The sequence below is a fragment of the Cavia porcellus genome, unplaced genomic scaffold (genome assembly GCF_034190915.1).
Source record: "Cavia porcellus strain 051 isolate PalLab524CR breed Dunkin Hartley unplaced genomic scaffold, mCavPor4.1 scaffold_1, whole genome shotgun sequence".
In the NCBI taxonomy this organism is placed as follows: Eukaryota; Metazoa; Chordata; class Mammalia; order Rodentia; family Caviidae; genus Cavia; species Cavia porcellus.
Window position 1 is genome coordinate 100785107 of NW_026947484.1, and position 7532 is coordinate 100792638.

Genomic DNA, 7532 nt, shown 5'->3' on the forward strand with positions numbered 1-7532 from the left:
TTATGAAGCTTTGACTTTCAGCTCATAGTAAACTCCAGCATCACAGTTTAAGGGATTATTTCCTAGTCTCATTCTCATCACTACTCTGTGACTTGTTATTCAAGTCATTTCGGCTTGTCTGTTTCTTTTGTCTTGTTTCTGTTGAAGTGATGATCTGATTCCCAAACATGTCTTTTACTAAACACATGTTCTTACCCACTTGAGGCAGTACTGGAGGCAATCATGTGAATACAACACAAAGTGTGTACAATAGCTCAGAAAAATACAAGTTCTTTATCCATCACTTCAGCATCACACATTGAATTGAGACACAAATATAGTCAGTGTTGAGTTTTTATTTCATTTTAGTTTAAAGAAGATAAAACAGTAAAACGAATCAAAGCAAACCAGTGTGATACAGGACTTCAAAACATTACAAAATAAACAATAGTTATCACAATGCCTTTTGTTGTCTTCAAAATAGCTGCAGATACCTTTGAACATAGTAAAAATCAAACAGAAGAATACAATAGAAAGAATAAAAACAAACAATGAACGCAATAAAGGACTTCAAAACAAGCCAACAGTCAATCCAAAATTGCTACCATAATATATCTTGCTATCTTTGAAATAGCTGCTCCTACCATCAGATTTAACATAATCAAACAAAACAAAAGAGAATAAAATCCAACTGAACAAAACAATGAAAATGATATAGGACTTCATACAATACCATAGGGAATCAACAATGGCAACAACCCTCAGTAGGGCATCTCCCCCAGATGCCACACTGTGTACTGCTATCCTCTGAACCTATGATCAGACCACTGGTAAACCTGCAATGTTTGTGAAACACCAAAGCACCATAGGCATCCAATTGCATTTCACCTCAGTAGCCATCATCACAGCCTGTGTTTCTGAGTATTGGCTACTTGCTTGGGGAAAGGTCGTTACTAGTTCTTGATGGCTGGCATGCACACTGGGATGGGGTCTGGCTGACCCCAGTCCTGTGGCAGCCTGTGCATGGTGCTGATTCTCAGATGGGGCTCGCTTTCTGGTGTGGCCTTGTTCTCTCTCTCTATAGTCTATGAATGGTGCTGACTCACGGGAAAGGCTTGGATGTGGCTGTCCGCAGTCCAGCATTGTTGGCCCATGCATGGTGCTGCTTCCCATAAAACTCTCAAGTCTATCTTTCTCCATTGCTTACAAATACCAGATTGATGGAGACCATTACAAAGCAGTTCTGAGCAGGATTTAAAACTAATCAATTGGCTTTCTATGTTTACTTGTATACAGTTGGATTTACATGTTTATTTGTGAGTTTGCCCCAGGCCCAGTCTCTTGTCTGGAGATGGGCGCCAGATTCATGGTAAGTGAACCTCTATAAAGCACTGTTCCTGGCTGAGGTCTGTGATGCCAGTGATGCCTCAAAGGGCAAGATAAGGCCACAGTTGAGGACATTTGGCTCCAACTCTAATTAACTAGATAGAACCTGCAGCTGCAGCCATCTACTCCTGCTATCTCAGTCCTGCCATAAATGTCAACCTGTAGATAAGATAGTTCTCCTAAATTAGCATAATTTACTACTTGGAGAAGTCTTTGTGTTTTTTTTTTTTTAATCTTTTTTTTTTTTTTTTTTTGAGACAGTGTCTCTCTGTGCAGTTCAGGTTGGCTTTGGGTTCACTTTGTATTCCAAGCTGGTCTCAAACTCGCAGCGATCCTTCTGCCTCAATTTCCCAAATGCTGGGCTTATAGGAGTGTCCCACCACTGCTCTTGGAGAAGTCTTTGGACTCACCTCAAGGTTCTGCTCAGTTCTCATATTTCCTCAGTATTCCCTCTTTTTTTTTTTTTTTTTTGAAAACCAAATAAATACAGGCCACCCAGAGAAGTTCTTTGTCTCAGTCTCAAGAATCCTGAATTCTGCTAGAAGGCTTTAATCATCCTAGAGCCCTAAAGTCATATCACTTGTTTCTCTCATTTAAGCCTTCACTGTCCACACATTTGGGAGGCTGCAAGACTGATCAGTTCACTGTACCACATAGTTTTTGTCCATTCCTTGGTTGATGGAGCATAATCAGTAGAGGGTATTGATTAAGCGATTATATCTATAGAGTTTAGCATTCCAAGCAATGAATTAGTTGGGAAAAGATGGTCTTGACTTATTTATTTATTTATAAAGTTTGAGTTTTAAAAATATAAAATTTAAAACAGAGTTATATCTCCATGAAAGGTGACTTCAGTTTCCCAAAAGTCTAAGATAGTATGGAAGGCCAATATTTTCTTATTGAACAGGAGATTTTTATCTGCTCAAATACTACCCAGACTGCTCAAACTTATACAACATTTTGTATTAAGAAATCTTAGAGAAGAAAACTCAATGACAAATGTACCATATATAGGCTTATATAGCATTACAATGAATATGTTCAACAAGGTAATTTCACTGCATTATATAATTTTCAATTATTTCAACAGAACAACCTGTTAGGAGAGCTTTCATTTCATTATCCATTTAAGCATATGAGAACTTCAACACAGAATAAAAATTTAATTTTCAGTAACTAATAAACGTGTACAGATTTTCTAAAACACAAATTTGACTATTTCAGAACTGGAATATATGGTGTTGCTTTCATGGGCCTAGATTATTCTTTGTTATTTTATTGTATAAATAGACCCATAACAGCAACACCATATATCCAAGTAAAACTTGGGAATTTTCTCTCATAGGCGATTTGTTAATGCAAAAGCCATCCATACAGTTGTCTTTTTGGTAAAACTTTATTGCATGCATTTTATAATTAACAACTAATCCAGGAAAGCAACACCAAACTTCTTGAAGTAAAACATAAATTTATTATTATCACAGATTCTGGGAGTCAGGTATTTGGATAGGAAGTGGCGAGGAAGATTTGTCCCTATTCTGTGATGTTTAGAGGTGGAATCATGCAGAATAGACTTTTCCTTAAAGGATCAGATGCTGAATACTTCAGGCTTTGGAGGATCACACCCAGCTCTTGTTGCCTATCTTTTTAATACAATGCATTAAAATATAAAAATTAATTTTAGCTCAGAGGTGCACAAAACTGGAGAGCTGTCAAATAGTATGTCTTGCAGAAAATTACACTTTTAACAAGTGACTCTCAAAGGATAACCTAGATTCAAAGAAAGAAAACTTTATCTCTTCCTCTTCACAGGACAGCAGCAAGATCACCCTGCACACAAATATGTGGGATGGAAGATACCACGGCCATCTTTAGGAATCTTCCAGAACTTGCCCTGCACCTGACTTGCAAGGCAGATGCAAAAATGGAGATATTCACATTTTACCATTTGAAGACAAAGCTACAGTACCATCATATAATCACATCCCTCATGTGTTTTTCTAACATTTTGCTGGAAGGTCCTGCATAATGAATTCTATTCCTGTTTCTAAATTTTTCTACTTGACTCTTCAGGATACTAACTATATTTTTTAGAAAAATGTTCAATATTAATGAGAAACAACTCACAAGCAAAAAAATTTAAAAAGTAAAATGATAGTAATTTGTGTTCTTCAGTTAAGTGAAGCCATGTGATATTTAAATTAGCATACCCGATTTATTTCACTTGACATTATGGTTTCAAGCTGCATCCATTTTCCTACAAATGACTGATGTTTGTCCTTCTTTATGGTAGAATAGTACTCTTTTGTGTGTAAATCCCACATTTTCTTTATCTAATCATCTGATGATGGACATAGAGGCCTCTTCCAAGATTTAACTATTATGATTTATGCTGCTATAAACATGAGTATGCGTGTATCACTGTAACAGAATCTCTTCAATTCTTTCAGAAAGATTCCTTGAAAGAATAGCTGGGCCAAGTGGCATTCCTAGCTTTAGGTTTTGGGGAATATCCAAGATGATTTCCATAATTTGCATTCACACCACCAATGTTCAAGGTTGCCTTTTACCCCTCAACCTGGCCACCAATGTTTGTTATTATTTGATTTCTTCATGATGTGTTATTTACATGTCCTAGCTCCATGCAAGGAATGTAAACATAATATACTGCAAATACGTACTAATAAAAAAATTAAAATAAACATAATTTATGTCATAAAAAAGCAAAAAGATTTGTCTAGAAATATTATAACTTCCAATTCAAATTGTTATCCCTCTTATGTTTGATTCTTGTTCTCCATAGACCGCAAAAATGATTAATACATTCAAGTCACACAAGGTCTCTTTTCAAGGTGATACTCTCTGTGTTGTGTACAGCAAGACATAATCTCATTTTTTAAACAATAGACGGGCAGGTATGGTTCAGTCACTCAGTTTTTATAGCTACTTTGTAAAAAATTTGGAACATAAATTAAATTAAATATTTATGGTACTTACTGTTAATTATGGGTTTTCTTGTGGTAAAATGCTATGTTGCTTGCATTGTTCTGATCTGATCTGCTTTGTTATGTGCTCTTTTGTCTTAATCTCTTTAAAATAAAAAAAAAGTCAAAACCATCAAAATGAAGACAAATCACTATGGCAAACAATTCTTTTAATAACATCCAATCACCGTAATGCAAATTATTGTCAAAAGGGTAAACGTAAGTTAACTTTCAAAAAGTTCTGCTTCATGATCCATGGAATTAATAACTCATGTCATGAACACTGAAAATTGAGTGCACGTTAATATTCTTTGTTATTCCTTTGTGTTCTTGCAAAGATTTTTTTATGTGCATCTTTCTTGCAAAGGGTCCTTTCTGAGTTAAAAATATAATTATATTTCTCTTCTAATTAAAATGTCAATCAGTTACTTTGGCATACTAAACATAATGGCTGTTACCCAAGTTTTCTTTCCATTTAGATTTTGATTATTTTGCCATGTCATTTAAAAATCTATGCTTTGCAAATTGTCCAAGATTTTTCCCCTCATTAGCATAAAACATCTTAGAGTCCTGCTGGTAGCACTTTATCTAGTGCAGGAAATGGTTTGGATAATAAACAGCTGGAAACCAAAGTGTTATGCACTGACAGGGAAAGAAAGCAGATTAACAATTATATAAAATGAATATAAACTTCTTTTCTCTACCACCCCTTACTATTTTATATATTAAGTTTTAGAATAAAAAAAGTTTCAGAAAAGTTTATTCAAAGATAATCTCCTAGGTACCCTTCCTCTTTTTCTCCTCCCCTTCAATGTTTATTAACACTGGTTCCATTTTCTACCTCTGTTCCTACCTCTGCTCTTGTCTGTTCTCTCTGTGCAGTGCGGTGATTAGACCAAACAATACGCTAAAACTATTTCTAGGTTCAGTGTTTCTTATTTGCATTAACTTTTTAATATATTTTAGGGACTCTAAGGTAGAAAATGCGTTGAAAAAGTGGGAGTGGAGTTCATATCTTCACTTTTCTTTTCCCCATTGCTTATACCATTCTTTGCTACCATTCTTCTATTTCTGTGCTCTTTTATTTTTTTACCACTTCAATTACCTGTCAAGACACAAATGCAAAGTTGCTGTCACTTTTTCATTTCATTTAAAAGCAACTGAAACATTGTATTTCTTAAATTTGTGTTTTCCTGAGTCACCCCTGCATTGCCACTGTCTTCAAGTCCTTCTCCACCTAGAGGGAAAGAGAACACACGGGGAAGTGTTCGGATATTCAAGGTCTTATGTGTGAAAGCTCCTGTGTTTAGCTCTCTGGAAAATGACCCCTTTCCTTTGGAGGAGACTCTGCCCTCTGAAAGAGAAACAGTAATCTACCTGCTGGGTAATTGCTGGCCTATTATACAAATTGAAAATGAGCAGGGAAGTTGACAAGTCCCCAACTGCCGGCTGGGGCTAAAATTTTGGTATTTAGATGAAAAAGTACAAAGCCAATACTGAACTGCGATTAAATCAAGTAGACTCCGATCCACAGGACTGTTCATAGGCAATTGAATCCCAAGATTTATCCTCCCTAATTTATGGAAAATATGATTGAATGAGGTTTAAGCAAAAGAAATAAAGCACAGGGAGGATGACTATTATATTAATGTAGAAAACACTCTCATTGCCAGAGCATTTAAAATAAATTAGGTGGTAATTTATTCCAATTATTTATCTACTATATTTATGATGAAACATTTTAATCCTGTACTGGATGTACTGGACTCAGAAAAATGACAAGGTACGAAGGAAATGAAGGAAAGAAAGGCCTTTGCTGATTCTTCTCTGAAGTCTGTGATTTGGAGCGGTGCCTGTTTGGGAGAACAGCCATTCCCACAAATGAATGCCAAGGTATAGACCTTTTTTCTCAAAATATTTCAAGAGTGGCTATCCCTTTCTTTTTAATTTCATTTCAGCATTGGTGCACTGAGACAAACACACCACGCTCTGGCACACACTTGAGGTGAAATGCTGAGCAAGTGTCCTGCCAGGATGCATTCTCTGGAATCTCATTGACCTCATGAGTGTCTTCTTATATTCCAGTAAAAATATTCAAGACTGGGACATTCAGAGTTTAAACCAATTTGGCCAGAAGACTTAGTCACACTCCGTCATAATTTCCAAAACGGAAGGCAGACATACTCAGTGTTAAAGAAGTCAGACATATTCCATTCCAAATAACCCCGAGGCTTAGAGAAAATTCTGAGAATGTAAGAAATGTTTTCAGTTCTAAACAGTTTTCACATCAAGTCCTCCACCTATACTGTACAAGCTACAAATGTTTACCTTTCTTAGTGAGAATCTATCCTTATGCGGCGTGGATCCAGTAGCTGACAAGTATGAAATTAATCATTGCATTAAATTGTCCTTTTAAAAGTTAATTTCAGTACAAGCGCATCTTGGGTTCCTATCTCCAAATCTTTTATTTATTCAATCCCTTCCTGAAAGCCAATATTCAACAAATTATCTGATCTACTCTATCTTATTCAAAAAACTCTAATTGGATTAGATATCTATCATAGTACATTTTTAGAGGACAAATGAAATAGTATATATATGTGGCCAAGGATTTGAACTCGAGTATTTTGTTTTTTCTTACTCAAATCTCTTATAATCCTTTAAAATCTTCACAATACTATTGTCTACAGGAGTAAATTACGGTAAGGACCTTTACATAGTAAGTACTCAAAAATACACTGAATATATTAGTTAATTATTTTTATCTGGCATTTAAGACACTTCTAGTGTAAGCTCATTGAGATTTTATAAGAAAAAATTAAAATAATTTTTGAGAATATGCAATTTGTCTGTCTAAATAATCTGAAGTCTTTCCTGAAACTTCCAATTTTCTAGTACAAAAATTTTCAAAACAAGCTACTATTAACTGCTTGTTCTGTGATGTTATTTGGATTGAATATACATTTAAAATAAGTACAACATTTTAATATAAATTATTCTGTCAATAACAGCTCATTAATAAGCTACTTGAATAAATTAGTCATTTACTTATTCTGTATTGAACCTTCAATTTAAAAAATAATCAAGATAGGCAGGATCCAAAAAGTAATAGATACTTTGCGTAAAAAAATGACGCTCCTGCAAACAGATCCAGTGCTATCCATCAATGCCGGTGGAGGGGAG